General features: G+C 42.1%; 1 pseudogene; it reads right to left on the reverse strand.

Moving 5' to 3' along the window:
• Positions 1–6,570: 6,570 nt before the first annotated feature.
• Positions 6,571–6,703, reverse strand: LOC141141966 (U2 spliceosomal RNA; annotated as a pseudogene).
• Positions 6,704–22,492: the final 15,789 nt, after the last annotated feature.

Raw genomic sequence — 22,492 nt, forward strand, 5'->3', positions numbered from 1 at the left:
GGTTCTGAGTAACATCTGAATCATTGCTAGGAAGCCAGTGGCTAACAGTTCTGTAACAACTAGTCTGAGTGAAAACCTGTCACATTTAGTGGCAGTAGCAATACTGCTGATAAATGTTTCACTTCTAGCTTACCCAGAGATTTGACTCAGCAGGTAGGTGTAGTATGGTTTCCCTGTGCAGGTGGCGCTGCGATGGCCACCGCTATGTAGAGATTGTGAAGGACAGGAGGAACACTTGTTCCTCTGAGACCTCTGTAGGTGTCATCAGGAGAGCGGCTGTCTGATTGGACGCTGATGCCCTGATGACCTCTGTGGCCATCTTTAGTGTGGGCGTTCTGCCACCTGTAAAAGTAACCAAGCGGCTGTATAGCCACTCAGATCACTTTTACTTAAAAGAAAATCGCTGGCAGAAAAAAATGAGACAAGGATCACGATTGTAGCTGCATAACTTGGTAAACCTTCAATATATATGTACAGCTGTATGGAGGTCATTAAATTGGGTGTTGTATTCACCACAACTACCTGAAAAGGTTTTTTCCCTAGTTGTTAGAATAAATCAGAGTATGGTGCTGGGATACTATATTAAAGCCAAGTAATGATATAACATTTAAAAATATATTAAAAATGCAAATTATGTGATGCCTGCATGCAGAGTTGTTGACACTGTAAGTGAGACTTGTACTATTCTGTAGCTTTTTGTAGTTTTCCCAATGTTGTCCTCAAAGTCTCATAGAAAGGAGGACCCTCTCCTTTTAGATTTTTTTTTTAAATTGGTGCATGTCCACCAAGGAAGTGACCAACTCTCCATGGCCTTTAACAATACTTTGCTTAGCCTTGAAAATTGCTGTTCCTTTATGCCGCGTACAAACAACCGGTTCTCGCGTCGGAATAAACTCTGAAGGTTTTTCCGACGGAGTTCCTATGGAACTTCTGCTGAAACTGTCTTGTGTACACACGATCACACCAAAGTCCGATCTTTGGTTTTGGCAAATTCTATCAGAGTCACTGACCCTCATAAATGACTTAGCAATTCTTCATAATTTAAAGGGGGATGAGAGCTGCTAGCTGCCAATATAATACATTTTTTGTAGATCTCCTGTCCCTTGTCTTCACTTGCACATAGTTTGGGCACCACCATTGGGCCGTATTGTAAGTTACACACCTTTATTTTGAGCGATTGTGCTCCGCTTAAAGGATATCCTATATTCATAGATATTACTGATTTAATTTCAGAGCATTTTACTTCTGATGATTGGCATGGGCCACGAAACCTGTGTCGAGTTACATCGAACTGATGCCTAGACAAGTTTGGGTCACCATGAGCAATCGATCATGTTCATTGAATTTTTATGACTGGATGAGTGTTTTTATGTAACTGTAATGCCAATTATGTTGTATTTTATTCTGTATAATAACTATATATTCATACAAGTGTATTATAGTACATTATGTCCCGTATTACAGATTGACACTCTCTATAACGTGATTTGTTATTAATAAATAATTTTATGAATGATTTGAATAAGGTATCCATTCAGTGACATGACTCACACAAAGTCCCATTCCTTTTTCTTTTCTGTTGTTCAATACATATCATGGATAGAGGCTTGCCACTGCTACAATCAGGTTGTGTTAGGCCGCATTAGTATAATGTACGTGAAGTATCAGAGTGCTCATCAGTGCCCCGGCAGCCCATTCAAAATGTAAGTCCATCTGCCGTGGTATTTGTAGTTTATTTATTCACAAAAATCTGTGAATGAATGAATGAATGAATGAAGTGGCTGTGTGGGTGTAGCCCTGCACAGCCATGCTGATTTTAAAAAGTGACAGCAGTTGCGGGGAGAAGAACCCTATCTGCTGTCACAGGGAGGGGGATCGGGAGAGGTGGCAGGAGCTGGAACATGTTGCACCCTAAATATGGGTGGAACATGTAACATGTTCCAAAGGCGAACTTAGCCTTTAGGCATTTACTTGGATTTATGCCTTCTCTATATGCATTGTTTAGAGAAAACACATTGTAAATAAGTACTTACATTGTTAATAGCATAGCTGAGTGGGAGTTAGTGGATTCAGTTCACAACAGGCTGATAGAGATTGCGTGCTGTGTTTATATGTGTTTGGAATTTATTTTTGTTCAGGGAGGCCTGCCTTAAATTCCTTTCATCACACAGCAGCTATGATGTGGGCCAGAAATTTGAGTTGACAAACATACTTTATGGATTAGGAGCTATACTCTTTATAAGAAATACCATACATTGTCGTGCAGGCATGTTTTTCAAGCATGTCAGTTCTGCCTTGGACCTAAATACACATGTTAAATCAAGTTAATATTAAACTTGTAACAGCAACACTGTTGAGGCATAACTGACTGTATTAAAGTTGTCTACAGTAATAACATATCATGATATCAAGTGTTCATACAGATTATGTTAACTGTTGGCTTGGAAACTGTACATTATAAACATTATGAGCAAGGAATTCCTGTTGCAGAGTACCTATTTATTCACCATGCTCAGATGCAGATGACGGCCCCTTTAACTTATTTTCTTCACAACTCCCTGGGTACCTTTACACACAAAGGGAAGATAAGTTTCTTTGCTTTCCTTCTTCAGCAGTTCAGAGTGGCACCTGATGAGAAAGAAGCAACTAGGAAAGTGCTGTGTGGAGTCCATGTTTGTGCAGCTTTCATATGTTTATGCAGCTTGGGTGATTGGGGCAAGAGGCCTGATCTGATTATATGGGATTCCATCCACTCATCAGGCAGACATAGCTATTAACACTTTAGATGGGAAGCAAGATGGTTAATCCTACATCTCCCAGCAGAAGCCTAGAATTTCCTTGACAGGATAGCTAGCTTCTTAGAAGCAGTGTATAACAAAGTAGCTACATTAGGGGACCTTGGAGCACATTTTGCTAGTAGAGAGTGAAAGTATCTATTCCATAATATGCACTGGAAGTGCAAGGCATAACAGCAGAGATATGCCACATGGACAGAGGCCAAGGGGTATTACCCGGCTGGGGTGGTGCTGATGGATGGCTGAAAGAATATTATGTGGATGGACTGCTGTCCGACAAGGTCAGAGAAATTTTGCAAAAGAAAGATATAAACAATACCAATGTATTGTATTGCAAACTGTTAAAATCAGCCACAGCATGTACTGTAAGGAGAGGAGATATACAGGCTCGGATACACCTATGGCTGTCATAGGAGAAAAATTGATAGACGCACCTGTAATGAAACGTCCCACACTCCTCTTGAGTGCTTTCGTCATATACCACTTTCTTCCAGTCTGAATATAGATATCAGATATTCCAACCGCTTGCAAAAACAAACTAGGCAGTACTCATTTTGGCTGCTGAACATGAACTGTTTACTGAAACACAGGTACACAGGTAACGCTCGGGACAATCCCCCCTTCCCTTTGCATTCAGGGCAGGGTAGACTGTACAATCAGCAGGGAGAGCTGTTGGAGGAATTCCCCTCTCCCTCCTCACAGTAAACACACATACACATTCCATAATACCCAAAGCAGACAGACACAATAGAACAATGGAATACAGCCACACCCCCAAACCACCCAGCGAGTCCGATTAGTACAGATCAGACTGGGGTTCTCGGTCACCCTGTGCCCCTAATAGACACAGGGTGACTTAGAAATAAGAGGTGCATGGGGAGCTGAAACAAGGGTTTCCCAACCTCTCCAAGGGATTCTGGGTTCCACGGGCCCCCCGCCCAAGGTGACTCTTGTCACAGTACCAGAAATCGAACAGATGGCTACATGGGCTCATTGACCGTCTTTGGGTCCAGGTGCCAACATGTTTACATTGGGAAGCTGGCTGTGACTGCTTGCGGTTTCACAGCCGGTTTCTCACTGCACATGCGCTAGTCATGATGCACTTTGTGAATGGTCCCGCAGCTTTCTGGAACATGTCCCAGAAGGCTGTGGGAGACAAGGAGATTGAAATTTCTCTCAGATTGCTGCAGGGATCTGATCGGAAGTGGGAGCAGGTACCCCCCAAAAAAAACAAAGTGTAAAAACTTAAAGTGGTGTTCCAGTCTGGAGAAAAAAAAATTTCTAACTGGCCCGGCGGCAGAGAAAGAAGGAGGGGGGCCGAACTTCTGAGGGACAGAGCCACGACACAGTCTCCTGGAAGTGGGGACCGGTACCAGTCAAAAACATGTACTTGTTCCCCCTCCCCCCTGAGAGGTGGCAAATGTGGCACCGGAGGTGGGGAGCAGATCAGCAAAGCTTCCATTTTTGGGTGGAACTCCGCTTTAAAGAGGAGGTAAGGGAGGAGGAAGACAAGCGGGACCTCCTCTTTTAAGTGAAGTTACGCTTTAAGTTTGGCTGTGCTTTTAGGTGAACCACAGACTGATGGGCCACAGTGCCAACAGAAGAACTTGAACACACTCTGACTTCCCGGATTCAGGATTGTAAACTATGCCTGTCTAAAGTTCAACAGTTCATTAAAGACCAGTCTTGGTTAGAGCAAGGAGATTTGGAAACATGACCAGAGTGCTAGTTTGACGTTAAGGCACACACCAGCAAGGAAAATTGCAAACTTTTTGGGAAGAAGTCCCTGGAGTTGTCCTTCAACAGCCTATTCAAGGTGTGTCAGTCTACAATATCCAAAGAGAATGAACCCAAGGAAAACCAATACGACTACATCGTAAGTTCCTCAAACCCACTGGGAGTAACAGAGGGGCCCATGGGTGGGTTTGAAGAACCTGTCAAAGTTTGTAGGGCCCAGACACCTCTGCCACTATAGGCTGAATGGTGGTAGACTCCTGCTATTCCATTATTATCTCCAAGACCTCTAGGAGAAGCCATAGTTTCAAACAATGTTACACAACCCAATAGTCAACCAGCTTGGGTCCATGCTCCCCCCCGTGGAGCTCTGTGAACGACCATATACTAATGTATAGGAATACTAAGATGTGGCAAGTCTTCTCATAAGATGGAACCTTCTCAGGGGTGGGAACCAAGACTGAACCCTTGAAGTGCTCCCAAAGACCTAACTTTAAAAGATCCACTGTACACTTTTTGCAGATTTAATTTAAATGGTTTGCAAACATGCCAGGGACAGCAAGTTCAAGAAGAGCGGCGTTTCGCTAAGTGTACCTTCACCCATCACACCTAGATGCAGACCCCATTAACTAATTTTCCCACAATTATCTTGGTTGATGGACACACACAGGGAAGATAAGTTATCCCCCCCCCCCCCCGACAGCAGCTAAGAAAGGTCAAGCCTGATGAAGCAGAAGAAGTGGGGTGAGTGATATTCAGCCAGGTGAGAGGGCCTCCACTGAAGTCACATGTGGGCAGGAACCTAAAAACTTGCAGCATTTCCAGGAGACCCAGGCCAGGTACTGTGGGGAGCCTTTTCCCGTTCGCTACCAGAGTACTGCAGTTCCAGCAGGGTGACGCTTCATCCTCAGCTCTTTTTTCTTTTTTCCTTGCAGTTGTTCATCTGTGTTACCAGAGCTTCCATGGGCTTCCCTGTGAGTGATAATCATAGGTAGCTGTGTTTTATACTCTATCGAAAAGCCAGTGGCGTGCAAAACACACCTCAAAAACTTCCACCCGGTGCCAAAAAAAAGTGCCCACACATAGAGAGTGAAACACAAAAACGTGCAACGGGTGTACAGAGTCCTCCACTAGGGAAGGACCTTACCCTGATCCCCCGGGGCGTTAGGCTCCAGACAGGGACTGAGGTACTCAGACAAAGGGTCCATCCGGCCGAAACCAGGCGGACCCCCACAACTGGAAGGACTGCCGAAGCAGACCAACCCAAGTACAGTGGGGCTCTCCCGAAGAGAGACCCCTCAAAGGAGAGGGCGAACCAAGCCAAAAGGCCTATGTCCACCTCCTCCCAAGACTTTCAGAGTAGGCCCGAGGACCCACACCCTACTCGCCACACAGTGACAAAACGTGTATACAAAGACAACCAAAAAAAAGACAAAAAGGTGACAAACAGGGGTAAAAGAAAGAGTGGGGAAGATAGTGAGATGGGAGAGTGAAAGTGGCCATTGTGCTATCCAATGGCCGGCCCTCCGGCCAGGCATAAAAATTTCCCCTGGTCCTGGCCAAAAGGCCCGGCCCAAGAGGCAGGTGCGAAAAACGTGTGTTGTGGTGAAGTGACCATGGTGCCATAAAATCAAGTGCTTTCACACCGTGACTATACGGCACCCCTGAACTGCCACTTCAGGGGCACATTCACCACTGGCTTTTCGAAAAAGCCCTGACCACCCAGCCCAGACCACAGCAGACCCCACCACAGACAGGAAGGATATGGAGATCAGGAAGCCGGAAAGAGCCCTTTACCATCAGGCTCTGCCGTCGCTCCCATCACTCCTCCTAATTACATTCGGGAAGTACTTGCCACTCCCTCCCCCCCTTGCAAGGCAGGAGTAAGCGTTCTCTCCCAAATAACTGTCTGGAGCTAGATCCGCCCCAATCCAGGCCAGAAGGCCAGGGTCCCGACCCTCTGGTTCAGACCCCGTGGTTCTCCATCCCCATCAGAAGGCTTCCCTTTCGGCTACAAACCGCTCCAGGTCACCTTCACTCCAGCAGGTTTTGCATAGCAACCGCAATCCCATCTCTATTTCGCCATAGATCAGGGACGGAAGCAAGCGCCACCTCCTGGAAACTGATAAGAATAGATACTACACTTGATCTTCGCCAAAAGGCCGAGAAGCAATTAGCAATAATCACTGTGTTTTATACTGTTTTACCAAAGTTGTAATTCTCACCTTGATTTTATTGTTGAAGAATCTAATTAGACCATGTTATGTGGTCATGTGTTGTCCTGACTGAGTTATGGAGACATTGCTTTGGGGAGTCCATGTTTGTGCAGTTTTCAAATGTTTGGCAGCTTTGATTATTTTGAAGCATATACATGTTTTATTTTGTTATCCTTAGCCTGTTTTGCATTGTTGCTTGTAGCTTTGCATTTGTTGGTAGACTGCAGTTTGCAGTTGTTCCCTGTCCGATAATTTGGCTAATTACTAATCCTGTTAAAGTGCTATGTTAAAAAAAGTAGTTATAGGGACTATTGTATAGCTGTCAAATCTGTTTAATTCTCTTGTTGCCAAATTTGGTTCCTTCAGTATCCAAATCCTATTTAGTTATTGAACAGCTATACGTTCTGAAAGTAGTGATACCATATTGTGAATATATACCATCCTCATGAAAAATCGTCATGGATAATGAAAACCTGAAAAGACACTCCTGCACCAACTTCAATTCCTGAAATATAGGATTATCTGAACTTCTGTACAATTAAATTGGTAGAAAATATGTTAATTCTGCACAACCCATTATATTTCCTACAGATTTATAAAAAGATCCATTCTCGACAAACTTACTCATGAAGACGGATAATTGCACTAGTTGCTTGCATTAATAGCTGTCCTGTGAAAATATGAAATAATTCTGTATTTGTGGTCATCTATCAAAAAATACTTTTTTAAAACTCATCATTCTTGCTGATGAATGCTTAAACCTTTTAGAAAGTGTTTTATAATGACTATTTGCATGTAGAATGTTCCCTGGTATCAATTAGAGGTAGAAGCATGGGAATTCCTGTCTTGGACTATTTCATCTGTTCTGCTACAAGGGGCAGTGCTTTCCCTTGGGTTGCACAGCAATGATGGACTAGCTCAGGTTTTATTTATGTAGAACAGGATTTTTGATGACTTTGCAAAGAATGAGGTGTGGTGCCTTTAAAGTAATTTTACTGTTGAACTCTCAAATAAATGAGTAGAACAAATAATGACACATGTTTTGTCCTTTTTCCATGTAGCTTTTTTCATGAAAATTAACTAAAAACACACATAGTATATATATTAGTGAGGGGTATGGTGAAATAAAGTTGCAACAAGGGACAGAGTAGAGTGAGTACAGTGCAGCATTTAGAGCAGTGGTCATCAACCCTGTCCTCAGGGCCCACTAACAGGCCAGGTTTTATGTATTACCTTGGGGAGATGCAGACCAGAATACTGCAATCACTGAGCAGCAAATGATATCACCTGTGATGTATTTCAGTTATCATGCAAACCTGGCCTGTTAGTGGGCCCTGAGGGCAGGGTTGATGAGCACTGATTTAGAGGTCCCAGGAATGGCAAACAAGATTACCAGGAATGATATAGGATTTTCAGGAACAGATAAGCAGAGTGCACAGCAAAACTTTTAAGGAGAGGGTACTGCTCAGTCTGCTGGATTTCTTTGGACAGGTGAGCAGAGTGCACAGTAGAACTCCCAGGAACAAGAAGTCACAAAGCACAGGGTTTGGTGACAGGTGGACAAACTTCACTTTGACAAGATGGCAGATCTGAGCATCGCTAAAAAGAAGCCTAGACTGGGCAGAGACTGGTCATTTAATCAGACAACCAGACTAGTGCAAGAGTAAGTGAGAACAGACCATCATTCAATGGTACAACTACAGGTAACCCTTCTGTTTCACAGCCATAGCAAAGTAGGATCAGTCAACATGTCTTTAGGCCTACAATGTAACAGATCAGCTTTACAGCTGATCTGAGACAGTTTGGAAGTTCTTCTTGTATTTCAAGGGCTTCCTCTAGGTGCTCTGGTTTCCTTCCATAGACTTAAAAAAATGGGTAAGCTGTTTGGTTCTCTTCTAAAATTTGCATGCAAAAGGGACATTCAATTGTGGGATCCTTCAGGGGCTAAGAAATGATGAGCATGGATATATGTACTAAGTAAAGCAATGCAAATCTTACTAGCACCATAGAAATAAAGTTATGTAAGCTCCTTTCACATTGGAGACTTATCTGTTTTTGACCCAGGTCAAAAGAGACAACAATACATTCCTATGGGTGGGCAGACATAAGCAGGCTTGCGTTTGCCTACCTCTGCCTTGATCCATTTTCATTCAGGTCCATTGGACTGAATGGAAAGGTTTTTTGTTTGGGTCCAATTTCAGTGAACGGACCAGTGGTGGGTGGATATAGGCATGTGCAAGTCTACTTACTTCTGCCCATCCATAAAAATTACATGTGGAAAAATGTTTCAATTTAGACCTGATCCAACTCAGCAGGGGATCAGTTTAGAACCCCCCTTCTGTGACTGAACAGATACTGCCCGTGTAAAAGGGGCCTAAACATGAACCCAAATTAATTTAAAATCAAAAATCTAGTACTTGATGCTTTAGTATAAAATCTGTTTTCTAATCTATGATAATAAACCGATGCTAGTATTTTTCTGCCAGTTTATAATCTAGATGTAGAATAAAATGTTGCACCTACTTTTGCTCTTTGCAGCCTGTTGCTTTATCTTCTGGAACTCTAGTTGTTAATGGAACCTATCAATGAACTTTGCTTATTTGCGCTATTTGACAAGTGCAAAAAATATACTTGTTCATCTTAGGGTGCATTCACACTTGCGCATGCTCCCTGGCTGTGATCATATGCGAGAACCCCAGCAGAGGTTACAACGATTAGCTGCAAGTGGTAGCCCCATTGAAAGCAATGGGAGGCTACCAGCTGACGCAAATAATCAAATAATCACGCCCACTTGCATGTAATCACTCATGCTGCAATCACATGCGAGTGATCAGCCCTGGATGCAGACCATCATTTGCATGTGATCAGTTCATGGGGCTGCCGGGTGCATTTGCAAGTGTGAATACACCCTTAAACTACAAAACAAATACTACCTATGTTGGGTAGGTTAGGAGAGTGAGAGAGAATCTGTGGTATACCAAGAGACAGCTGGGCAGGGCTGAAACCATTTATTGTTAATGTTATTCTCATTTTGAATATACATTAGGGATAGGAAAATCTGCCTAGTTTTGATTCATCAAGGGTTCGGTGAATCCTGTTTGAAATTTAGCAAACCTAAACTTAGTAGTAAATTCCATTGAAGCCTATTGCGTCTGCCCATTTTTAAAGCCAGTAAGCAAACTATGGTAACAAAAGGGCATGGGAAGCAGGCACTGCTTTGGGGGACATTTACTAACACACACAAAAAAAAAAAAACAAAAAAACACCAGGGAGAGGGTCTTACTTTTCAGTGTAGGGGACAACATTAAAAATACACAAAGCCTTAAAGAGGAACTGCAGTCTGCTCACATAATTTGTAATAAAAGCATCTTTGCCATTCTGAAGCTTCCCTCCAACCACTTTGCATAATATTTTATATATACTGTACTTGCCAAATATGCTGCAGAAATCTCCCTCCACTAAATCTGTCTGCATCCATTTTAACTGTGGGCAGCTGAAGCTTCTGCCTGTTCACTTCCTGGATTTACACAGACACACAGAGGCACGCCTCCAGCTCTGCAGCCCTGCAGCCTTGCAGCTCTGATTGGCCTTCTTATGACTCATCCCCCCTCCCTTCCCGACAAACTCTCACGAGAGTGAGAGAGAGAGAGCTGTGCATGGTGTCATAAACCTAGGCTTTTTACCCAACAAGAAAGAGGAAGTGGGCTGTATAAGGTATTTACTGGAAGAAAAAAAATGTTTTACTATCCAAAGTTAAAACAACAAGGACAGAAGATTTAATAGATGGAAATATTAAAAAATAACTGAAGGTCCACTTTAAAAATGATATGCTTGGGGGCTGCAGGTGTTACTAAGAGACAGTGTACACTGGCAGCGAATACATAGCTGTAGAATTGATTTTCATCTTTTACAATTACCACTGATACGCCCACTGGAACATATACCTGAGTGCTCGCCTTTGTGGTAAATTGTCAAATTAAGAAACGGCTGCACCTCACATGGGCTCCAAGTAAAGTTTATTGGAGTATGAAAATATCCAAAACGGCACCAGAGGACACCAGCAGTGGTCAAGGTAGGGGCGTTTCACACAACAGAAATGTGCTTAATCATTACAAAAGCTGGTCAATTTCTATCAGACTCTCTTTAAGACTTAAGCGACCACAGATGATACAGCAGTGTAAAATTAGCAAGCAGTGGGGCATTTTTTTGCTGAAGAATGAGCCAAAATGTGCCAAAGATGCTATAAAAAAAAGACCAACAATTTTGAATTAAAAAAAATATATATATATATATATATTTACTTTCTGCTATAAAACACATCCAATAAAAAAAATTGAAAAAATCGAATTTCCTTATAAATTTAGGCCACTATGTATTCTGCTATATATTTTTGGTAAAAAAATTCCAATAAGCGTATATTGATTGGTTTCCGCAAAAGTTATAGCGCCTACAAACTATGGGATATTTTTATTTATATATTTATTTTACTAGTAATCGCGGCGATAGCGGGACTGCAATATTGCGGGGGGACATTCTGACACTAACTGACACTTTTTGGGGACCAGTGACACTAATCAGGGCTGTCTTTAAAATTGATTGGACCCTGGGCAAACATTTTTTTGGGGCCTCCAGAGCCCCCCCCATACCTACCTGAGCAGCATCTCAATCCAGCAATGTGCACGAGAGCCTCGGCTCTCTGGGGACTCTAACTCTTCATTGGCTGAGACATCGACTTTTGCTGCTGTCAATATATATCGGCCTAAACTTATGAATAAATTTGTTTTTTTATAATTTTTTGGGGATATGTATTATAGCAAAAAGAAAAAAATATATTTTTTTCAAAATTGTTGCTCTTTGTTTGTTTATAGCGCAAAAAAAAATGCAGAGGTGATCAAATACCACCAAAAGAAAGCTCCATTTGTGGAAAAAAAAAGGACGTCAATTTTGTTTGGGTACAGTGTCGAACGAACGCGCATTTGTCAGTTAAAGCAACGCAGTGGCATATCGCGAAAAATGGCCTGATCATTAAGGGGGTCAATCCTTCCAGGGCTGAAGTGGTTAACAGAAGTGGTTTTGGCATACTCAGAAGGGATAGTAGAATGTGTTTTGGGGTGTAATTTTAAGTATGTCCATTCTGTGAGTGAGAAATAGCTTATTAAATTGACACATTTAAATTAAATATTATTAAATATTAAAATGTGTAAAAAATATATATTTCATTTTCTTTCTGCATTTTCCATCAACTGTTCTGGTGCTATAGGGCCTCCAAAAATGTGATAGGTAGTCAGGAAATTAAATGTGTAATTTATCCCCCTAGAATGTTTAAAGGTGCTCCTTGGATTTTGGGCCCCTCTATGTGGCTAGGCTGTGAAAAAGTCTACACACGGGGTATTGTCATACACAGGAGAATAGTCAAATGCGTTTTGGGGTGTAATTCTAAGAATTCCTAAGATGTTTGTTAGAAAAATCCTAATAATTGATAACTTTGAGTAAAAAGTACATTTTCATTTTCTTTCCTGAATTTTCCAAAAACTTTTGGCATAAAAATACATTTTCAGAAGACTCACTGTGCCTTTCAGAAAACACCTTGGAGTGGAGCTTTGTAAAATGGGGTAATTTTGTGGGTGTTTCTACTGTCCCAGTGCTCCAGGGCCTCCAAAAATGTGTTAAGTAGTCAGGAAATTAGATGCATAATTTATGCGCCTTGAAAAGCCCAAAGGTGCTTCTTTTTGGGCCCCTCTATGCATCTAGTCTCACACATGTAGTATCATCATACTCAGGAGACGTAGTAGAATGTGTTTTGGGGTGTAATTATAAATATGCCTATGCTATGTGTGAGAAATAACCTGTTAAAAGGACAACTTTGTGTAAAACAAAAAGCAAATTATATTTAATTTCTTAAATTTCCAAAACATTTTGACAAAAAAAACTTCAAAAAGCTCACCATGCCTCTTACTAAATACATTGGACTATCTATTTTCCAAAAAGAGGTCATTTGGGGCAGGGCCACTACAAGGCAGAGGCGGGAGGGTCCACTGCCCTGGGCGGAGTGTGGGAGGGGGCGCCAAAACACTGGAATATCATGCTTTGTCTCAGCTTCTGTGTTGCTAATTCTGTCCAAAAGCAGAGGCGAGGATGTGCCCATACCTGCTGAATGCTTCCCCAGAAAGGACAGAGACACTCTCCTGGGCACAGGTTCCTAACAGGCTGGGCAGTTGGATCGGGACAGTGAGAGCTCCAGTATAGGTGGGCGGAGCAGGCAGACAGCAGTACACTGCAGCCCTGATCATCACTGCCCAGCAGACATCAGAGCTTTCCTCTCTCCTCACTCCTCCGGCAGACTGAAGATAAGATATGACAGATAACAGAATGCTTTTCTCCTCTTGTGAGTCCCAATCTGTTCTGCGATTCACTCTGTGCAATGCTGTGCTGTAAACTCTATGTAGCACCTGAAAAGTCCCAGTATATTTTTAACCTATGGAAAGGTTTGACAATAAACAGCAAGTGATGGGATGCAGCCCAACTCCAGCAAAGTAAAACACCTTGCAGTGCTGGGGGAAAACTTGCACTTGCTCCAGCCAGCTGCAGTGCTCTCCTCCCTCCACCCAAAGCCTCAGCATCATCATACCATACAGGAACATTAACCCTGTATGGTATGGTGAAACTGGAGTGTGACCACAGGAGCTCCACAGGACCAGTCACAGCACTGGGAGAGCCTACTGGAGTAAGGAATAAGGTAAAGCTGGGTACACACGTGTAGCAGAATCTCTAACCTCTTCCAGTCTAATGAGAACCTTTGAGGCCACAGACAGCACACATCCTTCAATATGTACTGGGTTGTGAGGCATAGTGGGTGCAAAGGTGGTAAAAGTCATTGGGCGCCAGACACTTCTTGGATGCAAAAGAAGTTTTATTTTGTTTAACAGTCCTTTTTATAATTTGCAAGGGAAAGAAGGTTAGGTCCAGGACACCCTTAAGTAGTTACAATTTCAATAGGCAGACTCTGAGACTTCAATAGGAAGACAGATGTACAGGGAAAGTCCACAGCAAGGTGCCACTTCTGCACTTGCAAGTTTTCTGTCTCCTATGGCAACAGTATTCAACAGTTCCTAACGCAAAGTTCAACAGTTCTCTCAGCTTCACTACAATGTCCACTTGTAGCTCTTCAGCCCCTCGAGCACCTAGTCTCTCACTGGACTCTCTGATTCACTGACTCTGAATCCCATGAGCTCCTCAAGGCTTTTGTGGTGGTATCTCCCTCAAGCGTCACCCACGCTTCCCTGCTGTGTCCCTAGCTTAGGACTCCAGATACCTTTCAAGCTTCACCCTTACTGACCAGCTCAGTCCCTGGCTTGACACACGTGACTGCTCTGCAAGTGTCACCTCCGCTGCTTGGATCCCTGACTTGATCACCACCTGAAGTTTCCAGATTCTCCACCGTGCCCTTTCGGTGAGAATTTTGCTCCGGTACTTGCTTCAGTTACTCACTGTGGTCCCTGGTAAAGGTGGTTGGTCCCTTAGTGGTGACAGCTTCCCTTCTACTTCCGACTATGACACGAACCATCACTTTTGGTTGGACTGCAAGCCGCAGTCCCAGCCCTGTGCTGCCCTCTTACTTCTGGATAGGCCCTCACACAGCCTGGCAGCCAGATGCCCCTGGGATAGGCCCAATCTCTGGCCTAGCAGCCCCAGGCAGATGACACATGTCCAACCAGGCTGCAGTCTGTGTGGCACAGAACATAGATCACCTGACCCCACCGAATATATAGGTTCTCCCAGCAGGCCAAGAGATTCAAGAAAACCCCTGCCCATTGGCTGAGATATCCCATATACCCATAACCTGACCTTGAAATGTCCTTCTCACATCTAATGCCACCAAGTGCATGGCCACCTAGTGGCAGAAGTGAAAAGTACAACAAGGCCAAACTTAGGGAGAAAACAATGGATCTCTAACAACTATCTACAGTAGCTACTCCTGATAGGAATTTGGTGAAGAGCTCCCTGAGTAAACCCCAGGGGGCTACACATGGATCAAAATTCATTTGGTTCAGCAGGGACCAGCTGAATTTTGATCTATGTGTAGCCTTGCCTGTTAGAAGCCGCCCTATCAGATTATCTTCTGCAGAATGGGACTGCTGGAAAACCTTTTTTGATCAGCAGCTTGCAGCCAATCAGCTGCAGCGCTGATCAATGTATTCTGACAGAGAAGTGTCCCCACTCTCAGAATACATCTTGGTAAAGGAGGTTTATGCATCCACCTCTTTTGTGTGGATGGATGAATCTGTTAGGCTGGGTTCATACTGCTTTGTGGAGTGGCTCACAACAGGGGTCCGGTGCGTCCCTGTTCTCTGTTTCAAGTCTGATTTCGGTCTGAATTTTCAGCTGAGTTTGGACCTGAAACTGACCAAAAGACGCACAGGGCTCCTGTACAATTCACTCCGCAGCCATCCCGGAGCTGTGCAAAGCGGATCCATAGAGAGCAGGTGACAATCTCCTGACATGCGAATTGGATGCAGGGAAACCCACATACAATTTGCACTAGTGTGAAACCAACCTTAGTGTTTTTTTTTTCATTCAGCCCAAAAAAAAAAACCCTATGCATGTGTGCCAGTTTAGGTAGTTTTATCTTAATCCTCTGCTCCTAGAATAAAAGGCCCATGCACACAATGAGAATTTTAGCCAATTTTTTTTTCCATGCTGGTCTCATGGAAAACAAGGTTAATAAAGTTACAAAAATTCTCATTAGACAGAATACAACTTCATAAATTATGTATTGTAATGTATTCTTTAATTTCCGAGCATGCGCAGATTTTTTTTTCATGCAAATTCTGCACTAATTACATGAAAATCGTTTGTTCTGTTATCTTACACAACTTTTTTTGTGCTTAACTTGTGATATTTTTACATGAACTGTGGTAATCAGCTCTTGAAAGCTGTGTACTATTGATCAGATTATCAGTCAATCGCTCCAAATGCACTTGTTTTCATCCAATATTCTCATCATGTGTACTAGGCATTAATGAGCATTTAATCCATGCACAACCCGGGTGGGGGGCACAGTTTGGCATGTTCTCCCTGGGTGCTGGATGACCTTGTCCCGGCACTGATTTGGGGTATGTTTATATTTCCCTGGCATTTTAGGGACTCATGAGAAGAGATAGGCAGTCAATACATCAGGCCTGATCAATTTTTAAAAATATATACCATAGTTTGTAGACCCTATAACTTTCACATAAAGTAAATATTATACACTGATGTGGGTTATTTTTACAAAAGAAATGTAGCAGAACACATTTTGCCCTAAATTTATGAAGAAAGATTTTTCATTTGAAAAATTTTACAACCGAAACTAAGAAAAATTTGTTTTTCTTTTCAAAATTTCAGTATTTTTTCACTTATATAGAAAAAAATTTAAAACCCAGTGGTAATTAAATATCACCAAAACAAAGCTCTTTCTGTTTCAAAAAATAATAAAAATATCATTTGGGTACAGTGTTCCATGACTGAGTAATTGTAAATAATCAAGTGAAGCGGCGCTATATGAATACACTTTTGAAATATCCGATAGAATGCAACACAGTATAAAGTGCTATATAAAAAAATCGAAACAAAGTGCAAACGCAGTATACTAATCAAAAACTGTGTCAGAGTGCAATAGTGCAATCATAAATACAATAAAAAATAGTCCAATGACAGTAGAAAGAATGTGCATGAAATTTTCCAATGACTGAAACTCTCTTAGACTGTGCAAATGAGTGCAAAAAAAGGGGGGGGGGGGGGAGAAAAGTGTCCAAGTGCAAAAAAGATGATAAGATAAGAGATGATAAGATAAGATGTGATGATAGCTTGTAGTTCACTTTAAGAAATCCACACCCAGTGTGTTCTAGCCTCTCACCTCAAAGATAGACCCCAAAGGGTCTAGTCAAGGAAATCGATCGTGGCAATCTGTGCTGCCTTACTCTTTGTTGAAGATATCCCAATGGGGTAAGGAACAACTGCAGCTTTAAGGGATAGATAGATCTTTTCCAATGCGGTCCACGTTCCAAGTTCCACAGCAACCTCTTCCAATAATCCTCCAGATCCGGGATATTACATAAAGGATCTAAGAGTCTCCATAGTGTAGTAGTTAAAAATGTGTTATCTTTTATTTTAAAATATGCAAAGTAACATCTAAAATGGCAAAGCCAGCAGCAGGCATAGAAACAGCGTCAAACACAGGGACTTCTGGTCTCGACCGTGACCAGAAGTGATGTCAACCAGCTCCTCCCGACACATCACGTCACAAACACACGTGACTTTTTCAAGGGTTAGGAGACTGGGTGACAGAGGCTGTGTTATATTTGAACAACTAGTTCGTAGTTTGAAGACCCCTGTGCTAGACCATTATTATACCTACAAAATTGGGAGTGTGGCATCTACCCAACTTCTCTCTGCTGGTAGATAGATAGATAGATAGATAGATAGATAGATAGATAGATAGATAGATAGATAGATAGATAGATAGATAGATAGATAGATAGATAGATAGATAGATAGATAGATAGATAGATAGATCTTTTTATACACACACACTGAAGCAGGAAGCAATATACATTGGCCCGGAAGTGAATCTGTACACAGGAAGTAGGTGTGTGTTTTGAGGCCAAATCATTTAGACATACGCACATAACCCACACAAACCCCATGTAAAAATGATTTTAATTTGCAAGTATGGATCATCTCTTCCTCAGAGAACAGTGAGCAGGGCATGGTGGTGGAAAGAAATTAGCAGCAGTACAAGCAACTTCCTGGAGGAGCGTCATTCCTGAGTGCTAGCCTCCGCTTCTGGGAACCAGATATGCGCCATGGGTACATACCTCCGTGCACACAGCAGTTGAGCATCTCACATACACAGTGGTCACGCATTTAGATGCATTTGGCGCATCTAGCTGCAGGAACCCAATTTTTATGGAAATTAATAGTAAAGCAGATGCAGATTTCCAGGACTGGACTAATAAATGTTTATAGTGAAAGGCAACTGGTGTTTTCTACTAAATGGGCCTTTGGCATGCATCACAGTTGAACTTAGGAATGTGTTTTTGCAAAGTTAAACTAAATGAAATCCTTTCTTATGTTTACTTGGGGATAGAGTGTAGAGGGATTAGAAGTCTTGTCAGTTTTTGGGGATGTCTGCACCCCTGATAGGATGAAGACACCTCCCCAATTTTGCCAGTTTCTCCCTCAAATTTATTCACTTCCTGTCACAAACAGGAAGTGAGGGTAAAACCCTACCAATGTCTTTCCTTGGGGACACATAGGTCAATCTAAATAGTTTCCCCATTAGGTAAATTGCACTCTAGCATTTTGCTGTGTACACCCCAAATTATTAGGTATTTTGGACTTTGGGGTTTATTTACTAAAGGCAAATCCACTTTGCACTACAAGTGCAGTTGGAAGTGCAGTTGCTGGATATCCGAGGGGGACATGCAAGGAAAGTAAAAAAACAGCATCTTTGCTTCTACATGATTGGATGATAAAATCACCAGTGCTTCCTCTCAGATTTACAGTGAGTACACTTGTGTTGCAGAGTGCCTTCAATAAACCCCAAAATACCTAATAATTTGGGGTGTACACAACAAAGTGCTAGAGTGCAATTTGCCTAATGGGTACACTAGTTAGATTGATCTGTGTGTCCCCAAGGAAAGACATTGGTAGGGTTTTACCTTCACTTCCTGTTTGGCTATGTGACAGGAAGTGAAGCCAATTTTCAGAAAAGGGACACAAAGCCCAATCTAAAAAAGACAAGCCGGGGTTCTAATACTCACTTGGTTTCCCTCAAATGCCCACAATTAGAACAGGATTGTCTTGAGCTAGATTTTAGCTCAGTGCTTCTCAACCCTGTCCTCAAGTACCCCCAACAGGCCATGTTTGCAGGTTTTCTTTCATCTTGCACAGGTGCTTTAAATCACAGTCAATGGCTTGGTATTTTGGACAGCTATTTAAGCTAAGATAAATTCCCAAAACATGTCCTGTCGGGGGGTACTTGAGGACTGAGGCTGAGAACCACTGTGCTAAAGTGGAAAATTGAATACTTACCGCTCTGTAATTTTAATTTGCTGGAGACTATCCATGGCAGCATACGCACAATCCATGCATATGCTACCATGAAGGTACCAGGAAAGTAGCTTGTAGACAAAGCACACTTTTTTTTGTTTTGCCATGCCAATCATCCTAATTAAGTTGCAGCTTGGAAATCTGTTGCATGAAAATTGTTTAGGTGGGGGTGTGGGGTGTGTAAAATGCATTACTTGGATTGAGCATGCATCTGCAAAACAAATTAACAAAACACATAAAACATAAAAATGTGCTACAAATTGTATAGGTCAACAAAACAGGACTTTGAAAAGAGCAAGGAAAGCAAAAAGCACATGTATGTTAATTTGAAACACTAACAGAATTTGGTTTTGAGTTCTGTATTGATCTAGCACTTTGCTTGTTTGCAGTACTTCTCTCCTCTCTCCAATCCCCACTCTTTCAGGCTTGGCTGAGAGCAGTGGAAGCCATTGGCTCCTGCCACATGCAGAAGAGGAGCCTAGATTGGAGGGAGACCCCAGAAGAGGAGGTTCGAGGCTGCTCTGTGCGATACCACTACACACAGCAGATAAGTATAACATGTATTTTATTTTGGAAAAAGAATTGACTTTACAACTACTTTAAAAGGAGAAGTCCAGCCTGAGCTCGTTTGGCTGGGTATCTCCTATAGGTCACAGGAGTGCAATTCGTTTTGCGCTCATGTGACCTGTTTTCAGCAGAGAGTGGGCTGAAATCTGCTCTCTGCTGACATCACAGGAATCAGTCCAGGCACCGCGACACCCATCTCAGTCTCTCAGTGAGTCGCTGAGATGGCCGAACCCTGCCCCTCCACAGCTCAGTGCTCCAGTGAGCGTCGAGGAGCAGAGCAGAGAGATGCTGATTGACAGTCAGCAGCTCTCCTCTCGGGGGGCTGAGAGAACTGAGCCATCGGCGGCTCCCGCCCCCTTCACAGCCCAGTGCTCCAGTGGTTACGGGGGGGGGGGGCAGAGCAGAGAGCTGTGAAAACCGAGTGATCTGCACTGCTAGATCACTCGGTTCTTGTTAGAGCTGGCGGGGGACAGCTACAGCATCCAACTGATGCTGCATCAACCTAGGTAAGTACTGTATGATTGGACAAAAAAAAAGTCCATACTTCTCTTTTAATAAAAAATACACCGTGCAAATGCCTCAAGTCTTCGCACTGCTATCACAAGTGATCCCTGCTATCTGTCTATTACACTTTTCCTATGATCGTCAGCCTCATCTAGTGCCCATAATGCAGTATTTTCCTGATTAAGGTGTTTTAGGCAAATACTGCATTATGGCGCTGACGACCATAGGAAATAACTGTATCAGATAAAAAACAAGGATTATTCATGACAGCTCTACTAATACATGAGGCACAGCAACTTCTTTTTATAAATAGACCCCATGGAGCATGTGAACCTCCCCAGTGGGGAGACAGACATTGATAAAAACCTGAAAGAACTACTCTATCCAAAATATAAAAGGAAAGCTTGGCTTTACACAAACTTTAACTAGGACATTCAAACTCAAGACAGTTAAAAATAACTGTCTCCATACCAATTGCATTCTAGATGTAGTTCATCTTTATAACAGTTGTTACTTGTACATTGCAAAATGTCCCTGGGGGCTCCGAAAGAGATCCTGAATGAACCACTGCAAAAAAAAAAAAAGACTTGTCAAACACAAAAATAAATCCCCTTTTTGCAGATCCAAAGACCGATAAAAAAAAAAAGAAGGAATGAGACCTGTTTTTGCCTTTCCAATATGTATCTCTCATTCTTATATTTACCAAGGCTACCTATATGTTTTTTTGCTTAAATATCATTTGCAGAACTATGTGTTTTCAAATTGCGTGCCATAATCCAACTGTGAGTGAAATATTTTATCCATATTCATAGGTTGTACAAACTTTCTATTCATAGACCCTAGCGCTGTATAAATTCCGGTGGGCATGCTGGAATTCCTTAGAGTGGTTTACCGTAATCCTTAACCTGAGGGTTTGCTCCAAATACAAGTTTACATTCCTAAGGCGGCTAACTTCAAATGTAAAAAGGAATGAAGGGGGGTGTGCCCTCTACTGCAAAGCCTTCTGCATTTACATGTTCCAGTAAGAACTGTACACAGGGAACTTATATTGAGTTGCTTCAAAGGAATGCCCAGCACCATTTCCTATAATAAAAAAAAGCAACAACTTCATAGGTGAGCCAATATAAACTGAATGTTAACTCTTCTAACACCAGGTGGTAAACCGGCATTATATAACAGAAGGGTCAGTGTCTCTCTTCAGGAGGTTTGTGTACGCTGGGCAATGAGCATATCATTAGGCTTTTATTAATACATCCTGTTTTTACCAAGTAAGTGAATCTCAGTTCAAGACTTGACATCTGGAGAGGTTTGTGAGTAAAGCTGAAAAAGGACACTGTATACGATTTAAAGACTGTATAGAGGAAGATGCAGAGACAAAAATGAACGGAAAAAATAATTAATCCGCAAGCTGTTCCACCCAATGTTGTTTTAACTCCAGTAACCCGATGTACAATAATCAACTTCAAACGTTGCTTGAGGTAATAAATATTTCAGAGACTTTTTAAGTTTATACCATTGATTTCCATAGGAAAAATACACCCCCATTTAAACAAAAACAAAGTTTAAACTTTTACAGTTAAAATATGGAGAATAATCTACTACAGCTTAGAAAGTCTGTGATTGCTTTAAAGCTGAACTCCAGGATAAACAGATAATGTCTAAATACAAGAGGCATGTGCATTATTACTTACTTCTGTGCAGTAATCCAGTGTGAAACGAGTTTCCTGTAAATAAGACCTGTCACTGCTGCTCTCTTTCCTTGTGCAGGGTGACTGGTCTTGTATCTGCCCCTCCTGTAGTTCTCTGCAGACTATCTGTAGTGGGTGGAGCATAGTGGGTCCCTCACACAGCTCTGCTTTTTGCACAGGTTATGTAGAGTACGGTTATGATGTCACTGTTAATTTTACAAGGTAATATCTGGGTTTCTAAAGACATTTGGTGTACAAAAAGATGATTTACAACCTTTTTGTTTATTGAGAAATATATATATATATATATATATATATATATATGTATACAAACAAAAAGGAGACAATACGCCCTACTCCAATCCTCCTATCTCAGCGCTAAAGGATATTCAGTATATGAAGATGGAAAATAATGATTGTAATAAACCGCAGTGATTTAACCTGATGTCACCATATTCTGAGTGAGATATCTCTCAGCAGCCACTTAATAAAAAATAGAAATATAAATATGGATGAATGAATGTACTATATGAAACAGCAATTAACCCATCAAAGCAGCGCTATTTTCAGTCCTCAATGCTGACTGATAAAACAAAGTCTTTGTAAATGCAAGCAAAACACATGCAGGCAGGTAAATTCCAACAAAGACACAGCGGTAGGAGCTCGGTCTGGATTCCCTTATATGAATAGTAGATCTGATGGGTGCACCTTTCACCATCTATTGGGACACCTTGTGCTGCACACACCCCATAGGGGTTCAAACTCACCGGAGCCAGGAGGTTAACAAGCCTTGGATCAAATCCTCTCTCTGTTTACTCCCGAAGTCCTCCAGGGTTGATGATCAAATAACAGCAACAATGTCCACATGTAAAAAAGAGACCCCGAATAGTCCAGT

This window comes from Aquarana catesbeiana, linkage group LG04 (assembly GCF_042186555.1).
Source record: "Aquarana catesbeiana isolate 2022-GZ linkage group LG04, ASM4218655v1, whole genome shotgun sequence".
Lineage (NCBI taxonomy): Eukaryota > Metazoa > Chordata > Amphibia > Anura > Ranidae > Aquarana > Aquarana catesbeiana.